Source organism: Macrotis lagotis, chromosome X, assembly GCF_037893015.1.
Source record: "Macrotis lagotis isolate mMagLag1 chromosome X, bilby.v1.9.chrom.fasta, whole genome shotgun sequence".
NCBI lineage: Eukaryota > Metazoa > Chordata > Mammalia > Peramelemorphia > Peramelidae > Macrotis > Macrotis lagotis.
In genome coordinates this window covers 212569156-212595443 of record NC_133666.1, presented here as the reverse complement: position 1 = coordinate 212595443, position 26288 = coordinate 212569156, and the positions used below count along the sequence as shown (strand labels likewise).

At 32.8% G+C, this 26288-nt stretch overlaps 1 pseudogene; it reads right to left on the bottom strand.

The window, feature by feature from the left end:
• Positions 1–4188: 4188 nt before the first annotated feature.
• The window catches only part of LOC141498962 (translation initiation factor eIF2B subunit alpha pseudogene), a 115704-nt pseudogene continuing 93604 nt past the window's right edge, over positions 4189–26288 (bottom strand).

The window sequence follows — 26288 nt, the reverse complement described above, 5'->3', positions numbered from 1 at the left end:
GAAAAATAAACCAAAAATTAATTGGAAATCAAATAACTAGTTTTTTTAAATGTATCAAACAGGAAAATCATAGAAATTATCAAGATTTTCATCCAAGCCAATGACAAAAATGAGACATCATACCAAAATATATGGGATGCAGTCAAAACAGTTTTTAGGGAAATTTTTGTATCTTTAACTGCTTAGATGAACAAAACAAAAAAAAATTAAATCAATGAATTGGGTATACAACTAATAAAGGTAAAATAAGAACAAATAAAAAAATCTTCAATTAAATAGCACATTAGAAATTCTGAAAATCAAAAGAGAAATTAATAAGGTAGTAAAAAAACAAAATCATTTATCTAATAAATTAAATGAAAAGGTAATAATTTTATAAAAAAGATAAATCTTTAGTTGATCTGATCAAAAAAGAAAGAAAAAAAATTACCAGTATCAAAAATGAAAAGGGTGAACACACCACCAATGAATAGGAAATTAAAAGTGATAACAGAGGTATTTTGCCCAAAGTATGCCAATAAATTTCACAATCTAAGAGAAACAGATGAATATTTACAAAATATAATTTCACAGAATAATGGAAGAGGAAATAAAACACTTAAATAACTTCACTTCAGAAAATAAAATTGAAAAAGCCATCAAGAAACTTCCTAAGCAAAAAGGCTCCAGGTACAGAAAGATTTACAAGTAAATTCAACCAAACATTTAAAGAGCCATTAACTCCAAATCTATATGAACTATTTTTAAAAAAAATAGGAGAAGAGGTCTGTTAAATTTCTTTTATGATACCAAAACAATGTTGATACCAAAACCAGGAAGAGTCAAAACAGACAAAGAAAATTATAGACCAATCTCCCTAATGAACAGTAATGCAAAATTTTTAAATAAAATATTAGCAAAGAGATCACAAAAAAAGTAATTACTAGGATAATACATCATGATTAAGTGGGATTTATATGGGATAGACAGAGATGATTCAATATGAAGAAACAATCAACATAAATGACCATACCAATAACAAAACTATCAGAAATCATGTGATTATCTTCATAGATGCTGAAAAAGACTTCATCAAAATACAACAGCTATTCCTATTAAAAACTCTAAAGAGTTTAAGGTTTCTACCTTAAAACCATCAACCAACAAGCATTATATGTAATGGAGATAAACTAGGAGCATTTCCAATAATATCAGGAGAGAAACAAGGATGTCCATTATCACCACTACTACTCAATATAGTATTAGAAATATTAGCTTTTTGAAAAAGGAGAAAAAAAGAAACTGAAGGAATTAGAATAAACAATGAAGCAAAAATTTCACTCTTTGCAGATGATAAGATAGTATACTTAGAGAACCCTGGAAAATCAGCTAAAAACTACTTAAAATTAACAACTTCAGCAAAGTAACAGGATGCAAAATAAATCCTAATCAATCATCAACATTTATATAAATGAACACTAAAATTCATACATGAACACTATAATGTTCTATATATATGAACACCAAAATTTCTTTCAAAAGACTGAAAGAGAAATTCCATTTAAAATAGTTCTAGACAATATAAAATACTTGAGAACCTACAAACCCAGAAACTATATGAACACAATTAGAAAATATTTTTCACACAAATAATGTCAAATCTAAACAACTGGAAAAACAGCAATTGCTTGTGATTAGGCCAAGCTTATTAATAAAAATGGTTATTCTACCTAAATTTAAATTGCTAATTTTGAGCCATATCACTCAAACTACCAAAAAACTATTTTACTGAGCTAGAAAAAATAGTGACAATTCATCTGGTAGTAACAATTCATCTGGAGCAACAAAAGGTCAAGAATGTCAAGGGAACTAATATAGAAAAAATTCAAAGGAAGTGACCCAACTGTACAGATCTAAAACTATATTATAAAATGGCAGTCATCAAAACTTCCTGGAGCTGGTTAAGAAATAGAGTTATAGACCAATGGATTAGAATAGGTACAAAAGAAATAATAAGAAATGACTTTAGTAATCTACTGTTTGACAAACCCAAAGACCCTAACTTCTGGGATTAGAATTCACTATTTTATAAAATCTGCTGAGAAAACTGGAAAATAGCATGAAAATAACTAGGAATAAATCCACATCTCACACACTATACCAAATAAGATCAGAATTGGTACAGGATTTAGACATAAAAGATGATATCATAGACCAATTAATAGAACAACAAATACTCTAGCTGTCAGATCTATGTAAAAGGGAGAAATTTATGAACAAACAAGAAACAGAGAACATTATAAATTGCAAAATGGATGTTTTGACTATATTAAATTAAAGATTTTAACACTAATAAAACAAATACCACCAATATTAGAAGGAAAACAGAAAGTTGAGGAACAATTTTCATAGTATTTCTGTAAAAGCATTCATTTTTTTAAAATATAAAGAAAACTGAATCAAATTTATATAATTACAAATCATTTCCCCTAATGATAAATGGTCAAAGAATGTGGACAGGCAGATTTTCAATGAAGAAATTAAAGCTCTATTTATTCATGTGAAAAAATGCTCTGAATCATTACTGATTAAAGAAATGCAAATTAAAGCAACTCTGAGGTACCACTTCACACATATCAGATTAGCTAAAATGACCATAAAAGAAAATGATCTATGTTGGAGATGGTGTAGGAAAATCAGGACAATAGTGTATTGTTGATGGAGTTATGAACTGATCCAGTCATTCTGGGGAGCGATCTGTAACTTTGCCCAAAAAGCAATAAAATTGACCATACCTTTAACCCAGAAATACCAAGACTATGTCTATGTTCCAAAGAAATCATAAACAACAGGAAAAGTCTCATATGTTCAAAATATTTATAGAAGTGATTTTTGTAATGGCAAAGAATTAAAAATTGAGGGAATGCCAATCAATTGGGGAATGAGTGAACAAGTTTTGTTTGGAGTACTATTGTTCTCCATGGATGCACGCCTCTCGGTAGTTCAAGAATCAAAGACAACTCTGAAAGACCTGCCATGGACAATGACATTCACATCCAGAGGGGGAACCTATGGAATCTAAATACATACCATGTTAGCTTTTTAAAAATTCTCTGTTTTTTCCTTCCTATTCATGGTCTTTTTTTTTCTTTAGTTGTAATTGTTCTTACACAAAATTATCAATATAAATATGTTAAACTCATACATACACACACACATACACACACACACACACACACACACACACACACACACACACACACACACATATATATATATATATATATATATATATATATATATATATGACTTTTCCAAATCTATTTGCCACCATTGGAGGGGGAGAAAGGGAAGGAGAGTGGTAGACAATAGATAAATGTTGGAAAACTGCCATTGTTTATAATTGGAAAAAATAAAAATTGAATTTAAAAAAGAAAAGATTAAAAATTTCTGGAAGAGAGTTTGGGAGATTTACAAAATAATTCAGTGCTTTTAGTAGTTGTATTTCTTTCACCCTCAAGCAATTCATTGCCTTGGAAAGGAGACATGGGTCCCTAAATCAGTTCTTAGTGAACAGTTTGTCAAAAATCTGTTGAGATAATTGTAAGAATATAGCATTGTAACTGACACATTATAGCTATAGAAGTGTTATATATTATTACCTGGAATTAAACCAAAGAGATTGAGTTTCTTGGGGAAATAAAAGAAAGAAAAATGTGAAATTCAAAAGCTTATTAAAAAAATGAATGATTAAAACTATTCCTTCATTAAACTGGAAAAAAAGCAAGTAAAAAACAAAAAATATTTTTTGGCCCTCTCTTCATACCATAGAAGAAGCATAATTGTTTTTCTTTCATGGGATGTTTTACAATAGGGTGTTTACACTGCATGTTTACAAATTGTTAGATTGGGTTAAGTATTTTTCTGTGTTGTCTGCTAGCCTTTGCATATTGTTTATGACTTCCACAAAACTCCCCCAAAATTCCCATTTAATTTCTTATGCAAATCCACTATATAGCAAAATCTTGATAGGCAAAATTGTGATGAGGAAAGGATAACTGTAAATTCTATTTTATGCAGGAAGACATATAGTACATATGATTCTTGTTGTATTGAAATACTCTGCAATGCTTTAAAGTTTTAATCTACTTTGTCTTGGGCCAAGACCCTGTGATTTTGTTAAATTTGATGATCAAAGAGTATTGGGAGCTAAAGCTTGATGAGTTCATCACTGAAAACTGAGGGTTTCAGCATCCCAAGGTCTGTGAAGAATAATGTGATTAAGGAAAGTGGGATATAGGCAGGTATTCTTCTTTGAGGTATTCTTTGAGATCTTTTCCAGTTCCAACAGGCATTAATGTAGCTACTTTGTACTTAAAGTTATCCAAACCATCTTCCTCATTCAGAGGAAATACAAACTTGAAACTTTATAACTTGGCACACATGACTGCCTGGTTGGTACCAATATTGTTAATAATGCTACCATTTTTCAACAACACCTCCTGCAGCAACTATCATGAGACCTACTTTCTCCATGATATAGCCTATATCAGCATCTAGAATCACAGTTATGAGCATTTTCAAACTGCTAAGAGTTTTTGCCTTTTTTCTTCCCAGATGAATCAGGTTGGTACTCTGTGATATGTAAGCTGAAGCATTTCTTGGCTTCAGCTGCTTTCTCCAGGACTCTGAGCAATACTCATGAGTAGATATGAGTTAATGATGTACTAACTCCATCTTTGATGAAAGTATAGCTCAAATCTCCAATTTTACTTTGGGAAAGTGAGATCCTTCTGAGAAAGAGCTCCTCTCCTTGCTTAGTCATGATCTGAATACTCCAGGGATGTGAGACTGTTGAATCAGAGGAAGAGTTATCTATCCAAGGAGACTTCCCCCAAAGAATCTACACTGTATAGGATTTTAATGTCATTTTGGCCTTCAAAAAGAATTTAAAAACCAAAGAAAAGAAAAAGAAAAAGGGGAAAAAATAAAGGAGAATCATTCAGGAAAATTCTGAAAATTTGACCAAAGAAATCAACTCCCTTAAAAGTAATTAAGAAACAACCAGAAAAAGAATATAACTCTTCAAAAAAATAGAATTGACTAAAAAGGAATTCTACACATTAAAAAGTCAAATCAACCTACTGGAAAGGGAATGCAACTCAGCAAGTTAAATTAACCATCTGGAAAATAGAACTAAAAAACCAGGTGAAGAAAATTAAACCCTAAAAATTAGAATTGGACAAATAGAACCTAATGAATCTATGAGAGACAAAGATTCCATCACACAAAATAAAAAGACTGGAAAAATCAAGGAGCTGTTCTTTTAGGAAAAGCAAACAACAACCTGGAAAATTGATCCAAGAGAGATAATTCGCTTTACTATAAAGCCTAGATTTTAAACAAAGAACATGGATGATATCTTTGAAGAAATTCTCAGAGAAAACTGTCCAAATATACTAGATCAAGAAGACAAAATAGTCCTTGAAACAATAGGCAGAACACCTTCAGAAAGAGATGACAGGATAGAAAATTCCAGGGACTATCAAAGCCAAATTGCAGAATTCTCAAATAAAGAAGAAAATACTGGAAGCAACCAAAAAGAAGTAATTTAAAAGGAAATCCAATCAGAATTACACAGGACATATCAGTTTCAACATTTAAGGGTTAGAAGTCCTGGAATATGATATTATGGTGATCAAAGGACCTTGGATTACAAGAATTTAGTACCCCACCAAATTCAGCATAGTTTGTCAGGGAATAAAAGGGATGCTCAATGAAAGAGAGGACTTTCTGAGAAGAAAGGAGCTTTTTGTTCAGGGACTGGGACCTGATGCCTGGCTTCTCACTGGTTAAGATGTTGCCTATGCACCTATGCAGAGATTGCTTTCCTCCTTTATGTCTAGGCTCTGCTTATGCAGTCCTTTGTTCCCAACCCACTCCTTTCTTATCAGGACTTCCTGATAAAAAGACCAGAACTGAACAGAGAATTCTATCATTATATACAAAACTTAAGAGGTGTATGAAAAAAATAAATAGAAAGGGAAAACAAATAAATGTTAGTCAAGAGCAAGAAAATGTATACAACCCTACAAGGGAAGATAAATCTTGAGAACTGTACTTCTCTTAGGATACTTAAAGGGTTGAATATAGTTGAAAAGATTGTGCCCACAGAATATGGTTATGGTTGGTTCTTGTCCTTCACTAGCGATGAAGACTAAAATGCTATTGCCATGTTTAAGACAAATTTCAGTGCACATGACTGTAGCTGATCAGACCAACATAAGTTCAAAATGTTCTATCAAAGGTAAGGTGCAAATAGTCCAGGAGAAACCTGGAGTGTTTACCCCAAACTTATGTTTCCCACATTTCCTTTGAGGTCCTTTAATTTTACCTTGCTCATAGAGCTCAGCACTTTCTTTGATGAAGATACCCTATGCTGGGCAGACTTGTTCCAGGGTTTCCCATACCTTATGATCAGTTCTAAATTTCTTAAGAGAGACTGTCAAGGTCAGAGTACTTAAAAGCTCTATACATAATTAAATCAGGAATTATTTTACTTTACTAGACAGAATATATATAGATATTTAAGAGTATAGTACCAGAGGGGAAAAGGGTGGGAGCATACTTTGATTGGATGTAAAGAGATTAGGAAGAAATCTTGTCCTAATCCATACTTTTATTAATAAGGGTTTTAGTACCATAGTTGAGATATTAAGAAACAATAGGAAAGAGTATACCCAATACTCTTGGGTTGTAGGACTATGGATGGAATACTATAAAGATGGAGGGAGAGAGTATACTTAGAAGGATTGTTTATGAAAGCAACAAGAAATAATTTTGTTTTGCATGACGCTTTGGTGTCTCTGTTTGGAGAGAGAATGTATCAGGGTGAGATATAAATGCTTCATGAAATGATTTGGTTTATCATGATACTTTGGTTCATGAAGATTATGTATCCATGGGGGTTACTTGAAAGCAGGGTAAGTTATAAAGTGAGTATAATTTGATGTAATTCAAGACGCTTGGGAGGTGTATTTCAAATGAGACAAAAGAGGGGAGAGTACAAGAGAGTGATTATAAGGCAATACTCCTCAGTCAATCAATCAGTCAATCTTTGAGGAAAAGAACTTTAATCAAGTCAGAGTATATTTTGACAAAGGAGATGTAAGTACAAGACAGGTTTAAAACATTAAAAACATAAAAAGAATAACTATACTAGGAAAAGGCTAGGCATTAGTGGATAAATAATACCAAATGAAGATGCCCTAAGAGCTATTAGAGTAGGGGAAATTAAGGGAAAGTATGAACATTTAATTCCACTCAATAGATTTGGCCCAGAGCAGGAATATCATACATTCCCAATAGAGTTTTAAGATGCATCCAAACTACACAGATTAATAGAAGATGAAATAAAATACTTAAATAGCCCATTTCAGAAAAAGATATTGAAGAAATCATCAATAAATCTCCTAAGAAAAAGACTCAAGTTCAAGATTGATTTACAAGTGAATTTTATCAAACATTTAAGGAACAATTAATTCCAATTTTACATGAATTATTTTTAAAAACAGAAGGAATTCTGCCAAATTCCTCTTGTGACACCAATAGAGTGTTGATAGTTAACCAGGAAGAGAAAACCATAAACCAATCTCCCTATGGAGACTGATACAAAAATCATAAATAAAATTTTAACAAAGAGATTACACAAGAAATTACTAGGATCATACTCCATGATCTCATAGTATTTATATGAGGTAGGCAGGGATATTAGGAAATATTAGGAAAACACTCAACCTAACTGAACATTTCAATAACAAAATCAACAGAAAGCATATGATTATCTCAATAGACTGAAAAAGCCTTTTAAAAAATTTTTAAAATGCCACATTCATTTCTATAAAAACACCAGAGAGTATAGGGATACAAAGAGTTGACCTTAAACTAATAAGTATCTATCTAAAACGATCAACAAATTTTATATAAAATGTGGATAAATTAGGAGCATCTCCAATAAGATCAGGAGTGAAATAAGGATGCCCATTATCACTACTACTAATCAATATAGTATTATTGTTAGCATTATCAATAAGAGAAGAAAAAGAAGTTGAAAGAATAAGAATTGGTAATACAGGAGCAAAATTTTCACTCTTTGTAGAAGATATGATGATATAGTTTGAGAACCCAAGAAAATCATCTTTAAAAATGCTTAAAACAATTAATAAACTCAACAATGTAACAGGATATAAAATAAACCCACATAAATCATCAGCATTTCTCTGTATGAACCACAAGACCTAAGGGCAAGAGATTGAAAGAGAAATTCCATTGAAAGTAACTGCAGACAACATAAAATACTTGGGAGTCTACCTCCCAAGACAAACCCAGAAATTGTATGAATATAGTTAAAAAATACTTCTCACACAAAGTCAGATCCAAAAGATTGGAAAAATACCAATTGCTCAAGGTTAGTTGAAGCTAATATATTAACATGACAATTCTACCCAAATTAAATTGCTAATTTGTTCCGGATAAATCAAACTACCAAATAACTAGTATACCAAGCTAGAAAAAATAATAACAAAGTTCATCTGGATCAATAAAAAGTCCAGAATGGCAAGGAAAATGATTTAAAAAAATGTAAAGGAAGATGACCTAACTCTACCAGATCTAAAATAATTTAAAGTAGTGGTCATCAAAACTGCCTGGTTCTGTTAAAAAATAGAGCAATGAACTAGTAACTTAGAGTAGTTACAAATGAAACAGTTGTAAATGAATATATTTGAAAAACCCAAAGATGTTAGATTTGGGATAAGAATTCACAATTCGAAAAAAATTATTGGGAAAACTGAAAAACAGTATGGCAAAAAAACTAGGCATAGACCCATATCTCACACACTTTACCAAATTAAGATCGAAATGGGAACAAGATTGAGAAATAAAGGGCAATACCACAGAACAATGAGCAAATCAAGAAATACTTTGTCAGGTCTATGGAAATGGGAGAAATTCATTATCAAACAAGAAATAGAGTACATTATAAAATGCAAAATAGATGATTTTAAATTTAAAAGTTTTCCACTAATAAAACCAATGCTCCCAAGATTAGAAGGAACACAGAAAGCTGGGAATGGCTGAGCAAATTAAGGTATATAAATATAATAAAGTACTATTGTTCTCATAAATACCTGGACTTCATGAAAACCTGGAAAGATGTGATGAACTGTTGCTGATTGAAATGTGCAAAACACAGCAAATATTTAATACACTGACAGCAACATTGTGTAATGATCACCCAAAACAGACAGCTCTTCTCAGCAGAAGCATGATCATAGACAATTTTAAAGGACTTAGGATATAAAATACCATTCACATTCAGAGAAAGAACTATGAAGTTCAAATACAGACCAAATCATACTGTTTTCAATTTTTTAAATTTTATGCTATATGTTTTTCCCCTTATAGTTTTTTCTTTTGTTCTGATTCTCAACATAACTGAAATGGAAATATATGTACTATAGTTATACACATATAATCTATATCAAGATTATTCACTGCCAAGGAAAGGGAACAGAGAAGGGAGGGAGGAAGAAAAACATGGAACTCAAAATGTTACAAAAAATGATTTAAAAATATCTTTGCTCATAGTTGGAAAAGACATAAATAAATTTATTGGGAAAAGTTATCAATAATATCTGTATGTAAAAAATTCATTTAACAAGCATTTACATTTTCTCCCTCCTATTTACCCCAATTCAACATCAATAAAAGAAAACACTCATTAAAATAGTATAAGAAGCAATTTTTGTTAGGTACCATTTCTATCAGTCAGAAAATTAAATATTTATTATACTTGTCCAGTTGATGGAGTTTAATTTCAGAGTAAGCAGAATGAAGAATTCAGACTCGACAAAGAGTTAAGGTGGACAGGGAATTTACACATGAGAAAAGTGTATTTATAATTGAGTAAAAATATAGCTTATTCAAGTCAGCTGAATTCTAAGAAACTAGCAAAGGAAAACACAGGGAAAAAGTTTTAGTAGGAAAGGTAAGAAATTGGAGTGGCTAGGTGGTGGAGTGGATAGAGCACTGGCCCTGGAGTTAGGAGCACCTGAGTTCAAATCTGGCCTCAGACACTTAATAATTACCTAGCTGTGTGGCCTTGGACAAGCCACTGAACCCCATTTGCCTTGCAAAAACAAAAGGAAAGGTAAGAAATGGAGAATGAGCTTAGAAATATTGGGAAGGGCCTGGGGGGATGCTTTCTGCATGTGTGGTTTACAGAATCACTTCAGAAATAGTCAAGGATAATTTGTCAGTTATTTGAATATTGTTTGTGTGCTTCAGTGGACCCTGTTCCACATCTGGGGAATGAGGTTTTGGGTTATTTACTTGACATAGAGTACATGGTATGAGAAACATTTCTGTTCAGATACAGAGTATATGAGGTAATCTCTATCAGCTAAAAGAGAGGCACAAAACAAAAAGTTTTTCCAGAGGTTTTTAAAGAACATAATACTATACAAGATGGGTTTTATAAGGAGAAAGTTAGACAAGTAAACTATTTGTGGTCTGCCCAGTATTGCCACTTCATCATTTACCCCCAAAACAGTATGAGCTTAGGCTCATTTGGTGCTTGAAACAGAGGTCTAATTTTCCAAAGCTGCTTTCTACTGAAAGGGGAACATATCACTGTCCTAGCAGGTCCCATTTGAGTTAGGAGTTGAGGTGTATCTGGAAATTGACTGAGCTAGCAACCAGAGAGTGCAGACTTTCAGGATAGTGTAGAGTGTAATATGCAGGTCCAAACTCCTAGATAGAGATGTATTACTTGTAGTCTGAAGGAGATAAATTTTGTAAGAGGGTTAAACAAACAGGGATCAAAACGGGATTGCAAGAAATATGATTAGAACACAAGGGTTAGAAAGGAGAAAAGCCAGGAGATTACTGGAAAAATGAGCTCCTGTACTTCCTCCATCCTGTAAGAAGTAATTAATACACATGCAACAATACAAAAAAAGTATAGATAGTAAAATTGTATTCCATGACTCTGGAAAAAATTAGAGTCAGTGTGAAATTGAGTCATATCTTGTGGAAGTCCCCTGTCCATGTAGCATCATATTTAAGTATGTAGAACACTGTGGTATCAGGGAATCCATGCTGTCTTTTTTATGCATCCATGTCTTTTATTAACTACTTACTCTGATAGTTACAGTCCCAAAGGTTTTTACTCAAATAGAAAATTTCACCAATCACAGTTTAAGACTAGATACACTTATTTTTCCTCTCATGGAGTTGAAATAGACAGTACAAGTATACCAGGTACTACATACATAAGAGATTTCACTTAAAATTCTTCACTTGTGCTTTTCTTTTCATGTTTAAATTTATTTTGATATAAAGATCAAATCATTAGAAATAATTTATTATTCTAAATAAACTTGCAGGTCTATAGAACACCAAGTTTATTGTTTAGGAATTTCATAACCCAAACTTGGTTCAGATTCCAGGGTAGGGTTGTACAATATGAGGCCCACAGGCCACATGGATCTGACCCACCTGTAGACTTACTAAATGCTTTAGTAAACAAAGCCAAACCACTTCATAACTCTCCCCAAAATGGAAAATCAAAATATATTTCTATTGTTTCAATAAAAATTTTAAAAGTAAATTTGGACAGCTCTTTCCCAGGGTATTGTCCTTGCTCATAGAGATGGTTTTCAAAAATCTGTCAAGTTTACCAAATAAGAGGAATTGTCAGGGACCCCAAACAAAGGTATGGGTTTGTTTCCCCTACCTATCTATCCAGCTACATTGTGAGCTATGTTCTTTGATACTCTTCCCTTTTTGTCCCCACATAGTAAGCAATTACCAATTTTAAGTTTCAGTATTACAATAACTTCAAAGTACTTACACTTTGTATGTGCTAACCAAATAGTTGTAGATATAATTTCTTCTTAACTTTAGACAAAGGTGGAAAAATCTAAGTTTCTAAATGACAATGTTAGAAAACAATTATTAGTAGAGCTAAAAAAAATAATAGCTGATTTTAGAAGAGTTTTCCACAGATTTCAAATTTATTTCAGCTTACACACTTACGTTTACCAATTTTTGTAATATTACAATATTGTTATGTGTTTGAAAGTTGAAGCAAACTCATTAACGATAAAGTGACCCTAATCCAATTAACTAATTTCAAATTCATACATTAACTCAATTTTTCTTAATACTATAACAAATTCTAATTTATAATTTTAATACTGTACAACATTTTATTCAATTAATATTTATTTCAAATATTTCATATCATGGATTTCATTTTTTTCAGACAATTCACTTCCAGAGAATGCAAAAGAAGCATTCTGATCTTAGATTTTAATTTTTCCCCAATTATTTCCCACATGAGTACACCTTAATTCAGTTCAAAGTAAATTGATTTTCAAATCAAATTACAAAACTTTCATTCTCTTTCTACTTACACAAAAACTTGCTTAGATCCTCTCAACATGCTTTAACTTTCTTTTTATATACTTTTCTTATGTCCAAAAACTGACCTTTCTAATAACTTTCATTTCCCTGCAATTCTTTATTATTCATTTTATTTATTTTTTATTATTTTATCTTTATTATTAATTCACAACTTTCACTTGAATATTTCTTTTGATGATATTCATTCATATTAGTGTTAGATAAATTCAAAGATTTTTTAAAACCTTACTTTTCCAGTTAAACAGCAATTCCCACACATGACCTTTTTGCTAATTCACAAATTTACTTATTACATAATTCTTTCTCTTGATTTGTTGCAATTCAGATATTCTTTAAGAGATAGTCACACCAAAAATATTTTAAAGATATTTTTGACCCTTAGAAAAATATTTGACAACTTACAAAACTTTATCCATTCAAGTTATAGTCAAGTTCTGGTATAATATTCACAAAAATAGTAGCAAAGCATATTCAAGTTATTTAGGAGTCTTATGTAATTTACAGCAAATTTTTCAATTATGCAACCCAGTTCCAGAAGTTATATTCTCATTGATCAATGCTTAATTTCATCTAGTATGACCTTTAAATAGAGTTCCCAATAAAATCCAGTTACCTCCTAACTCTTCTAATTTCTCAGGAGCCAGAAAAGGGGTAAGTGCCAATACAATTTTGAAGCTACTCCCAGAATGGGATGAATGGAATCACATCACACAGACTCTCTGCACTTTCCAAGGCTTAGTTCTAAACCCTGGGACCTGTAGAAAAATAATTAACAAAGAGAAGCACTAAATCTAAGGAAAATTAGATGTGGTGATGGAAGCAGAGTAAAACATTAAGTCTAGGACATAAGTTATGAACGTGGGTGATTGGAAGAATGATGGTGCCCCTGATAGCAAGAAAAGTTTTTTTTTTGCAAGGCAAATGGGGTTAAGTGGATTGCCCAAGGCCACACAGCTAGGTAATTATTAAGTGTCTGAGACCAGATTTGAACCCAGGCACTCCTGACTCCAAGGCTGGTGCTTTATCCACTACGCCACCTAGCCGCCCCAAGAAAAGTTTTATATCTCATTTTGCATTATGAGTGTTTTGCTTCTTAGGATGTGAGATAAATACCTCATCTTCATTTCTCTGGAATCAGGTTAGTCATTTCACTGACAGGTCTTCGGAAGACTCTCTTCCTTTAAATGTTATCATTGTATAAATTGTTTTGTTCTGCTCACTATATTCTAATCAGTTCATACCAATGCACGGATTCCACTGAATCTATTTTAGCATTTCTTATGATGCAATAATATTCCACTATATTCAGATATCTTAATTTCCTTAGTCATTGCCCAGTAAATGAGCAGCCACTTAATTTCCACTTTTTTTGGAGCTATGAAAAATGCTGCTATAAAACTGTTCAACTTAAATGTTCATAACCTTAAATTCCAGTATTAGATTCTAATCTGTTGCTATTCCACTTTTCTCTCTTCCTTGAAAACCTAAATATTGTTTTTCATCTTTACTTGAGCTATGTCTAGTATGAATATTTTTGTGGGGGGTTATCTATATACACAATTTGATTTTAAACATATTACAAAATCCACAGACCCATGTAAGGAATATTTATTGTTATGAAGATTTAGAATAATGCAGATAGAAGAGGTATATGTATATTTATGTATATATATGTATGTATGTATGTATGTATGTTGTCCAAGTGATGCACATGAGGGTGAGATGAGGGGGGTAAAGGTTTGGAAAAAAAAGTTATTAAAGTGTTTTTTTTAACTACTGAGTGGTCCTTGAGTCCTTTGTGAGTACACATGACTTTGTCTTGCAGGAGTCCTTGGTAGCAAGAGTAACTGCAAAAAGTGACTTCTATTTGGTCTCATGTCAACTTTAATGGGTGGGCAAGATTGCTGACTGCTGTATCATGATGTAAGAATTTAGTGTCAGTGAATGGTTGGGTCTTAGAGGGCTCAAACAAGGATCAGAGGTCTGTGACAATAGGTAGGCACTTTTCATGGAAATTGCATGCTTCCCCCAAACATTTGCCTCCCTGTCCATCTCATTTGTTGGTGGGTCAGGTGCAGTTAGAAAGCTATTTCTTCAACCCCAGTGGTAGTTTTCCTGGGACCCTGGAATGGTGAAGAAAACCACCAGTGAGGAACCTAGAGGCAGGTTGTCAGAATTTCTAGGGTCTTTATCTTTCAGTTCCTCAATAGGAACTAGATTCTAGGTTAAGTTTAAGAACATAGTCAATTCTAAAATCAAGGGAGGTGCTGTCTTTATCTTAGCTTTGGAGGTCTTTAACTTAGATTAGAATTATTTTTCCAGATCAGCCCTTCATCATCTTATTCTCTAGTGAACTGAATCACTTCTCTCACTTATTCTTTTATGCTTTTGTTGATCTTGCCTTGGCAAGTTTCATTGTTGAAAATTCTAATATTTCTAGTCTTTGATTCTACTTACAAGCTCCTGAATGAAGCTAAAGAAATGTTTAAAACTGGACTGATTGGATTGATCACAAATTTGTGCTACATTATCTCAACTGGGCCAACACTATATTAAGACAATCCTTTTACATGTCCCCAATCTATTCAATATCTCAAGCACCACAGTAGTTTTCCCAAATGTTTTTATTCCTCTCAAATCTTGCATGGATTTCCTTCTTTCTGTCCAACCAACTGAGAATTTTGTCATTTGATGATATTATCTGCAAATTTCTCCTTCTTCCTCCTCCTTCTTTATTTTATATCACCCAGATGCCTTTGGCCACCCTGTTCCCCAGCCCCCACCACCTTCATATGAAGTGACAACTCTTCTTAGCAAGGTACATCTTCTACATGGGCAACTGAACAATTCTATCCTGTCTTCTCCAAAAGATTGCTTTCTTCATCTTCCTAACTAGTCAAATTCTCTCAAGTAATTAGCTTCTAGCCAACTGCCTACAAATATACTTATGTCTTTTACATCCTCAAAAAAATCTGACTGGATCCAAGGATCTTTACTAAATATAATTTTCTACATTTCTTCCCTTTTGTGACTAATCATTCTTGAGAAGCTTGTCTGTAACTGATCCCTTACAGATCTATTGTTTCTATTGCTTTTTTTTATTCTTTTCAGTCTATCTTTTGACTTCATCATTCAACTACAACTGATCTCTCCAAAGTTCCCAGTAGTTTCTTAGGTACAGTATCTAATTGTTTATTCTAAAAATTCTTTTAAAAATAGTCATTTAGTATTTCATTTTCCCTGGTTTTAATGTAAAACCAATTTTTTAACACTCAGTTTTAAAACTTTGAGTTACAAATTCTCTCTTTTTCTCCCAATCACTCTATTTTAGAAAGCAGGTAATTTGATATGGGCTGTAAAATATCAATAAGTTATTTAAATATAAATGTATAATAATCTAACCCTCATCCTTCTTGATGTCTTGTTGACTTTCATTGCTATCAGTGACTCCCTTCTTGATATATACTTCTCTCTAGTTTTCCTGGAGACAACTTCAACCTAATTTTCTTCCTACCTATCTGATCACAATTTCTCAAACTCCTCTGTTAGATATTCATTCAAGTCATGTCTGCTTTAGATGGGCTTCAGGCCTCTATCCTTCTTTGCCCATTCCTCTTCTACACAGGTAGATGGTAATTAACTAGGTAATATAAACTAGGTAACATTAATAATTTAAAAGGTAATAAAAAACTAGGTAATAGAACCATGGTTTCAGTCATCTTGTCCCTGTTATTTATTCTTAAAGCTGTTTTTCTACTTCTAAACTCACTCTTATTTTCCAGCTCCATAATCTCAACTGTGTATTTGACATCTCAAATTGGATATAACATAACCATCTTATACTCAAAATCTTCAACTCCTCATTCTCAATCACCTTTCAGATCCAAACTTTTGGCAAGTTCTGCCAATTTTATCCATAAACTTCTCTTGCATATGCCCCTTTCTCTCCTCTGATACAGTCAATTCCTTGATTCAATCTCTCATCATTTCATGCCTGGATTCTTACAATAATTTGTTGGTTATTTTCCCTGCCACAAGTCTCTTCCTATTAGGGTCCATGCTTTGTTGAATTACTATTTCTAAAATCCGGATCTCACCATGTCATGTCTCCTTCAAACAGAGGATGCATAATCATTTGCCAGATATGTTAGTGTGGAGGTTTTTTAAAGATATAGATTGGACTAGATTGACAACCTATTCCTGACAGTTCTCAGTTCTATGATTATGATTGTTTCATTATCTCTGTTACAGAAAATATTGCTCTAGAAGTAGATGAGTATCCTGGAAAGTTTGATATTTTCTTCTAGCACATAGGATGCCAATGTTGCTACCACCTCCACCATAAAGATATTTGATTAATATCGATTTTCTAATGAGGTTTGACATATAATCACTTGTTTAGGAATTTTCACTTTAAGATTGAATAATCTCTGAAAAATTCCTGTAGAGATCAAAAGGATCTAACTCTAAGAAACATCTAACCACAATTTTATACACTCAATTAAATCTGTTTCAATGAAATATTCTATTCATTATTAACTACCTCAAAATGGGATATTTTTCTTTAAATGTATTAGAGAAACAATATTTACTCTATTTCCTGCTCCACCTGAGACTACATATAGCTCTTAGAGAATTTTCATCCCATTTAAATAATCATCTAAAATTAAATCATATATGGCAGTAAAACAGATATTTAATGGAAATATCATTATAATAAATTCTTCTACTGAGATCTCCATTTGCATAACCAAGTACTAGCAAACATCCATCAATCATTTATTGGAAGAGGGAAGTTTTGCTGTTTTCATCAACTTTTCCTTAAATATTTGAGAAAAACAAATTCTATTATTTATGTACATTAATAATGCACTTATAACTTTGATTTTCAATAACAAACTTTCAAATGAAATGATTTTTCTTAAACATTAGTAAGCAAAATGAAGGCTCTTGAGGTCATGATATGATATAGTAGAAATAGAGGGAGAAAATAATATCTAGGCTTCCTTAACCACATGAATAACTGCTTCATTTAGAACAATAGCAAAGACAATAGAATTATGCTCTACTTTCCTAGAGCAAATAATTCTTGATTCTCCCTCTTTTTAATAGTCATGGAAGAATAAGTTATAGATGAATAACTAGCAAAGCCCACTCCTCCTATCACAGACATCAAGACTGAGAATTGGAAAGGACTGAGTTCAATCCAAAAATGAAGGAATTTTTACTATAGGAAAAACAAAAAATGGCCATGCTGCTTCTACATAAAAACCTCCAAGGAGAAGAAAATCACAACCTCTTAGAAAGATCTGTTCTGTTTTTGGCAATTACAACTGATATCAAACATAAATTTGCTTCTTTGAAACTTCAATTGTATTAGGTTCCATTACCATTTGAAATCTGAAGGGAAAATGTATACCTCTTCTCCATGATCATTCTCCAAATACTTAAAAATAGATCTCATGTGTCCCTTAAATCTCTTCTCCAGGACATACATTCCCATTTCTTTCAAATGATCTCCACAAGTCTTTTACCAACCTCATCATACTTCAGTGGATTAATTTCATTTTAGCAAACTCCTTCTTAGATTATGGAATCCAGAAATAAACAATGTGACAACTAAAATATATTTATCCTGCTTTCTGAAACTCAAATGAGCATAGACAAAAAGTAAAAAAAAACAAGAAAATTAACACTAAAAATGATGTTCATGTGGCAGGGGAAGCTTGAAGAATTCTGGCTCTCAGTCAGTGATATACTGCCAAGAGAAAACTATTTGCCTTCCCAGCTCCCACTTCACATCAATTCAAAAAGAAAGAAAAAAGAACAAATAATCACATATTGTAAGTGAGATGTATCTCTGTTTGAACCCTAAATTGAACTCCAATACTCTGGTTTGTGAGTGACAAGAACTCTTTTCTGCCCTAAAATTTTGATGAGGATCTCTGATCTCTTATGGCCACAAACTCTAGTGTTTTAGTCTTCCTCTTCACCCTAGGACTGCCATCCAGAACTATGATCAGGATCTGAGTATGACTAAAGCCACAGAGTCCTGCCTCAGTGCCAGCTAAGAGACTCCCTTAGTCTCTTTCTGACCATTTGTTCAATCCCCTTACCATCTGTGGTTTAAGAGCTCCAGAAGCAGATGCTGTCACTGCTGGTGCTGATTCGATTGCTCCCAAGCCCTTTTCCTTGGTTTGTTGAGGCCAGCTTTGTGCTGGCACATGTGGTGCTGAACTATGTTCCCCTCTAATCCTGGGGCAACTGACCTTTCTTGCCACCCCTCTAAGTTGCTTTGGGTTGAAAAATTGTTTCAGCCAACTTATTGTGAGTTCTGCAGCTCTAGAATTTGTTTAGAATCATAATTTAAAGGTATTTGAAGGGAAGAGGTAAGACAAATCTTTTCCTTTGCCATTTTGACTCTGCCCCAGTTTAGTCATATTTTAGTATTCTTTATTTTAAATCAATGTATACAGTGACCTCTCATTTTTGTGCATTAATTGGTACAAATCTCAAACTCTCTGAATTCTTCATATTTATTAGCACTTACAGTGCAATAGTGTTCTATTTCATTCATATACCATACTTTGCTTAGGGATTCTATAATAAATTATCACTGATTTCATTTCCAATGGTTTTCTTTGTCTGCTTGCTTATTGGATTGTTCTGTTACCACCAAGAGTATTACTACAAATATTTTACTACATATGATATTTTGTGTTTTGACACCTAAGAAATGCTTATTGAGTAACTGACACCCTTGGGAATCTTTCCAGGAGTGAATTTTTTGAGTCAAAGTGTTTGAACATTTTTGTGACTTTTCTATCATAGTATCAAAATATTTTCCAAAATGGTTGAACTAATCAACAGCTCTATCATCAGAATATTAATATGACTGGCTTTTCCCCATGACTCTTTCAATATTTAGTATTGTACCTTTGTATCATATTTTCTGATTTCTTTAATATAAGGTGAAACCTAAGATCTAAGAACTCTGTGCTTTCTCTTTTTTAGACCCTTATCCCCTCATCTTCCAACTTTCTGGGTTAGAAGTAAACCAAAATCTCACCTATCCCAAATATACTAGTCACAGTGTAGGAATCACAAAGTTTTTCCAGATTCTTCCTCTGATACAATCATTTAGGAATTATTTCACGTTTAAGGATGACCCTATCCAAATCTATCCATCTCATTCTTATTGGCTTTTTCAGGCCCCTAGAATCTTTCCTCTCTTTCCTTAATGGATTCATTGCCAAACTGAAAGACAAGTTAGGAATGGATCTAGTAGGTAGACATCTTAATTTTGGGAGTTAAAAGCAAAAAGTTGGTCTGGTGGCATGTTGGATGAATGAACCTTCATAGTAGCCATGAGGGACTTGGAATATGGTCTGTGTAAAAGAACATCTTCACCTATTGAGAAACTCAGATGCTGGAATGGGCATGAGCCTAACTTGGGTTGAGGCATGCAGATAAAAAAATCAGGATATCTAGACCAAAATAGGTTAGAAAGGTACAGAAAAAAAAGATGTCAAGTTGAGAACATTAGGAGGTGGGTAAGGGAAAATGGAAAAAGTCCTATTTCCAACATAATATGGCTCTATTCAGGGATAAGAGCTAGAAAACAAGATCTCAGAATATGTGGGATCTGGGATATGGAATTAGGTTGATTTTAATGCAGGTGAGGGAATGAGAATAAAGGTCTAGAACAGGTTGTATCCTGTGGCATATTGAACAGAATGAGTAAATATTTCATAACCTTGTTTCCTATTTTATTGTAGCTGTTATTCTTTATTGTCTCATTTTGCTGTTGTTGTTGATTAAAGTGGTAAGTGTTTAAGCTCTTAAAAGAAAACAGTTGCTCAGCCATCTTGATTCGTTTTTCTGTTTTTCCTTAGCTTCTGGTTACACATAGAACAATTTAAGCTAAATGATTCTATCCCATACTCAATCCCACCCAGTTAGCTCCATGAGGCACAGTTATTAATACAGGTAGGAGGGGATGCATAAGAACTTTTCCATTCTTCCTAGCAAGATCAACATTTAGTTATTTAGGGTTGTTTCTTTTATGACCCATCATTTTGACAATATTTGACCACAATATCTAACTCAGTCAAATTTCCTTAGAATATAAGACCTGAAAGAATAATCAAAGATGATGGAATAGAAAGGGTAAAATGAAACCCTATGACCTATAGCAGCTACTTTTCTAGGATTACACTATCAAAAAAATAAAAGGGACATGAATGGATCTTTGGTCTCCAGTCTTTCAATTTAGTACTCCTGATTTACAAAGCTACCTGGAATAATCATAATGTTGGCAAAGTATTGGAAAGTTGCATGTGTAACAGAAGTGATTTTCAATTATTCTCAGCATTTCAGCTCTCTAGAGAGGAGATTTTATCACCAGAGTGTTAGCCTGGAGAAAAGGAAGATGATAAAATAATTGGTTGTGACAAGAAAATGGGAAAGAGAGAAAAATTAAATCTCTCTCTCTTTCTCTGTCTCTGTCTCTGTCTCTGTCTCTGTCTCTGTCTGTCTCTGTCTCTGTCTCTCTCTCTCTCTCTCTCTCTCTCTCTCTCTCTCTCTGAAGGCCATAAGGAATTATAAGTTTCATTGACTGACATGCTAAATATTAATGTTAATATAATATTCATAATTTTAAGCACTAAGGAAAAAGAAACCATTAAACATGTACTTTTGTCACTTACAAAATGTTACATTTGGATTGTGTGATGAGTGACTTATATCCATACCCTTTTACCCAGTGATCCCATTGCTACACATATACTCCCAAGAAGGATGAAGAAAAAAAGTCACGAGTATGAAACAAATGTGGATTACAAGATTTTCTGATATCAAATAACCAGGAACAACATAGATATCCATTTATATGGGAAGAGTCCTTAACCAATGGTCCATGATAAATATATCTGAATATAATTGATTTAATTTTGCAATCCTATGTGATTTTAATTTTATGTATTTAAAAGCATTAATTATAGGAAGGGATAAAAAGATTATTTTTAACAAATTCACCAAAGGAATTCATGACACACCAAAGATGTTAAAAATTTCTGTATCATATAATGCCCAGGCAGCTAGATGGTACTGTGGATAGAATGTTGGATCTAGAATCACAAAAAGTCATGTCCAGGGCGGCTAGGTGGCGTAGTGGACAAAGAACCGGCCTTGGAGTCAGGAGTACCTGGATTCAAATCCAGTCTCAGACACTTAATAATTACCTAGCTGTGTGACCTTGGGCAAGCCACTTAACCCCATTTGCCTTGCAAAAACCTAAAAAAAAAGTCATGTCCAAATACAACCTCAGATACCTATCAGACAATTCACTTAACCTCTGTTTGTCTGAGTATCCCCATATTTAAAATGAGAATAATAATAGCACTTTATTTCCCAGGGTTATTATGAAGATTGAAAGAGAAAATAACATAAAAGTACTTAGCCTAGTGCCTAATTCATAGAAATTGATATAAATGCTAGTTATTATAATTACACAAATGTAATGGAATATCATAGTATTAAGCAACTATGAAAAATTGTAAAAAAATTGGAGACATGAACTGATACAAAGTGAAATAAAATCTAGTAAATGATGTGCACAATGACAACAAATAAATGAAAAGAGTAACAACAACAACAAAAGAAACTGAAATTGTAATGGCCAAGACTATCATCAAAGAAAGAACAAGAAAATGCAGTTCCCTCCATTCTCTGCAGAAGAGATAAGATATGTTTTGCAATAGAAAGACTGTGCATAGAAAATATTGCCTATAACTATTCCCTTTAATTTAGAAAAAAATAGATATCTTATTGTCTGATCTTGTTATCTCTTATACTTTTTGTCTCTTCCTTGAGGATATGATTTCTCTCTCATCACACTAAATTTGGATCAGTGTACAACACGGAAACAAAGTAAATACTGCCAAATTGCTTTCTGTGGGGGTGGGGTGGGGGAGGGAAGTAAGATTGGGGAAAAATTGTAAAACTCGAAATAAATAAAATCTTTAATAAAAAATATTGCCTATAAAAATAGCTTGATTTGAAACATTGGTTAGTTTTGCTGAACTGATCCTTTTCTTTCATTTCTTTCTTTTTACTAGGTTCACTAGGTAGAAGGAAGATGATATGTAGATATAGTGAGGCAGTGATAGTCATCACTCTGACTTTTTCCTTCAGTCATAGTAGCCCAGATAACAAAAGCAAGGCAAAATAAATCACAAAGGTCTAGGATGGAATGAGTGGCCTTGGTCTCTTTAAGTTAGAGTCTTTTCAAATTCTCAATTTGTATGAGGGAATACACATTCAATGACTGAGCTGGACTGATGATATTTGTCCTTCATTCATGAAGAATACTATGATATAAGGGAGGTGATGTCATGATATGCACATTAAATGGTTTCAGTGTAGGGAAGCTATACTAAGTCACCCCCCCCCCCCATTTTGTCCTCCAGAGTCCTCTGGATCCAGTGTCCAGAAAAGAATCAGGACAGTTAATGTAAGGCAATTAAGTGATTTGTTAAGTGATTTGTCCAAGTTAAACAGTTTGTCCAAGATCACACAACCGATAAGTGTCTGAGGCTACATTTGAACTCAGATCCTCCTGAATTCAGGGCTGGCACTCTACCCATTACACCATGTACTTTGCCCTTGGTCTAGATTAGAATTGAGACAAAAGACGGCCCACTTTGTTATCTCCTATTTAGTCTGGGAGGGAATGACTCTCAGAGTTTCTGGTCAGAACAGAAAACAGTTGCTTTTTATACACAATCTGAGCCAACAAGCACAAGCAATGAGCAAGAACTGGGACCTATTACTGGTCATTCAATGAAAGCCAGGGTGATTTGGGTTAAAAGTGTAGTCAAGAAACTCCATTTGCTTCACAATGGGCTTTTTAAAAGACTCTTTTTTCAGAGTTCGATTTCTAGAATTCATAAATGCAAAGACAAAGAGTTAATTATCCCAATTTTTTTGAAAAAAGATGATAAAATAAATAACTAGGAAGATAAAAATTTCCATCCTCCAAGCACCAAGATATCTTATGAAGTATAAATAATGTAAGTGCATGACTTTTCATGTGAACAGAGGGACCACATATGATGAAGGAGGAAGAACAAGAACAAAAAGAACAAGAAGAAAGAGATAAAGGTATTGATTTTCAAGATAACTAAGGAATTGTAAAAAAAAGTTAAAGTGATATAGTGAGCATCAAAAATTACCAATCCACATGTCAATTATTTCAATTTGAATAAATTTTATGATAATACATTGCACAAATACCAGGGATATCTACTATTAGAGCAGAAAGAGGAAGCAAATTTTTAAAAGCAATATTCTACAGAAAACTATCATTTTTAAAATTGCACAAAGGATTAAAAGATATAGAGCATCAAATTCCACTGTGCATATTTATTTGTGTTTTTAAATAAGCATTTATTTCTACCTTAAAAGAGTTTCTTCAGGTTTTTTTAACATTTTATGAGGTTACAGTATTAGAAATAATTTTCTTCAATGAACATTAGATTATTGTTATTATAGGCTCAAAGAAGGGAGGTATTTACTCATAAAATCTTTTCATTGATATTTTGGGTAAAAAAACCTAGCATTGATTGCAAATGAAGATACACTCATTATAGATGGTCAGATCTGCAAAAGTCACAGGGTTAGTATTCCTCTTAAAGAAAATAACCTTGTCTACAATGTTCAAAATTACTGCAGTAGTGAGCAAAAAAGCAAAAAAAAAATCATTTAAGAAGCTCCTGAATTAACCCAATTGAATAGAGATGAGGAAGAGCCTAAACTGTTTGAGTAGAAGGAAGGGTTAGATGAAAGAAATGTACATGTAGAAATGATAATTTTAGTTATTAATTATATATAGTTTATATATATATATATAATATATATATATAGTTTAAGAAAACAATGTCAGCATCATAAACCTGAGACATAAGAAGGATGATACATCCTTCAACAAAAAACAGGGATGGATTTGAAGAGGAATAGGCTTAGCAAGAGACATCCATTCAGTTTTAGACATGTTAAGTTTAAAATTTCCTGAGAAAACTTAGATTGAAATGTCCAATAGACAATTGATGATATGGGAATAAAGGTCAAGGAACAGGCTAGGAAATATATATAGTGATGTTGATCTAGGAGTTATCTGTATAAGGAGGTTATTTAAATAACTAAATGAGGAGAGAGGGGAGAGGGAGACAGAGGGGAAGAGGAGAATACCATGTGAAAGGCTTCAGGAAGTAAATGGAAGATATAGAATAGATCTCAGTTAGGAGAAAGGAACAATAAAGGAGGATTGAAAAAGACTGTCTTACTATGAGGGTCTAGCTGAAGATGGACTTTGAAATGTACTGAGCCTGATTGTGATCTGTTTCTTCTATCTTCATACAGCAGCTAGTGAGTAGTAATACGAGGAGGTAGGTGATGTGGGAGCAATTCAAGGCTGCAATTTGATAAGAAACAAGGAATCCCAAAGCAAAGATGCTGGGACTTAAAATTCCAACTGTCCATTAAAGATCACCTGAAAGGTAATCTTCTATGTGACACTATTCCTGGTTCCTACAGTTTCTAATGCCCTCTCTCAAAATTGCCTTGTATTTATTTTATATATACTTTTTTGGTTTATATTTGGATATGTGCAGATTGTTCTCCTACAAAATAAGTTCCTTAAAAATTGAGAATTTGTAATGTCTTTGTATCTCAGCTCATAAAAATGTACTTGATATGAAGGGACTCAACAAATTGCAATTGATCATTAACTAGTTTAATGAATAAATTCCTTCAAATTAGCCTTATATGGACTGAAGGCTCTTCATTAATCTGTTAACTGTTTAATTATCATTCTATCATTATCCTTCTTAAACTAGTACCCAGTAGAGAATAGAATACTCAAGATTTGATCTGACCAGGATACAAATTATAGAGGGGATATAATTTTTTTTTCCTGAAAGTTCTATCCAAAATAACATTAATTTTTTTTGGCTGTCATATAACTCTATTAGCTCATTTTTAAAAATTCACAATCCACAAAAATTCTAGATTTGTTTTTGAAAATCTAGTGCCTATTTACTTTAAATGTCTCCCCATAGAATTCTTTATTATTAGATTCAGCCCAATGTTATGGAGTCTAGACTATCAATTTCAAGGTGCACCGAATGTTTATAATTATCACTTCCTCTTCAGGAAAGTTTCATCAATCCTATCTTTAACAATCTATTCTAAAAATCATCTGAAAAGTTGAATTTGAACTCCCTGGTCTATATTTTGCAATCTCTGTTATTCTTCAAATTAATTTTGTTTAAACTCAAATTTCAATAAACTAATATGAAGAGTTATTATCTTCCAAATCTGGTAGGGAATGAAACAAATTCATAATTAAACAAATTCAACAAATTCATAATTAAATTTATAAAGATAAAAATCCTCATGAAGCTGTGAAGTTGCTATTGATCTAAAATTTTTAAATCAACATGCTAGTTTTTCTTTATTATCATGTAAGAGGGTGGCTAGGTGGCACAGTGGACAGAGTACAGGTCCTGGAGTCAGGAATACCTGAGTTCAAATCATACCTCAGACACTTAATAATTACCCAGCTGGGTGGCCTTGGGCAAGCCAATTAACCCTATTGCCTTGCAAAAACCTAAAAAAAACCCCAAACAAACCTATTATCATGAAAAAGATAATAGATATTCATAAATCATTAAAATACAGAATACTTCTGATTTCAGTTAAATTCAGTCTTCAAGGTATGACATATCTTCTAATTACCAAAAATAGTATTCTATCCTTTC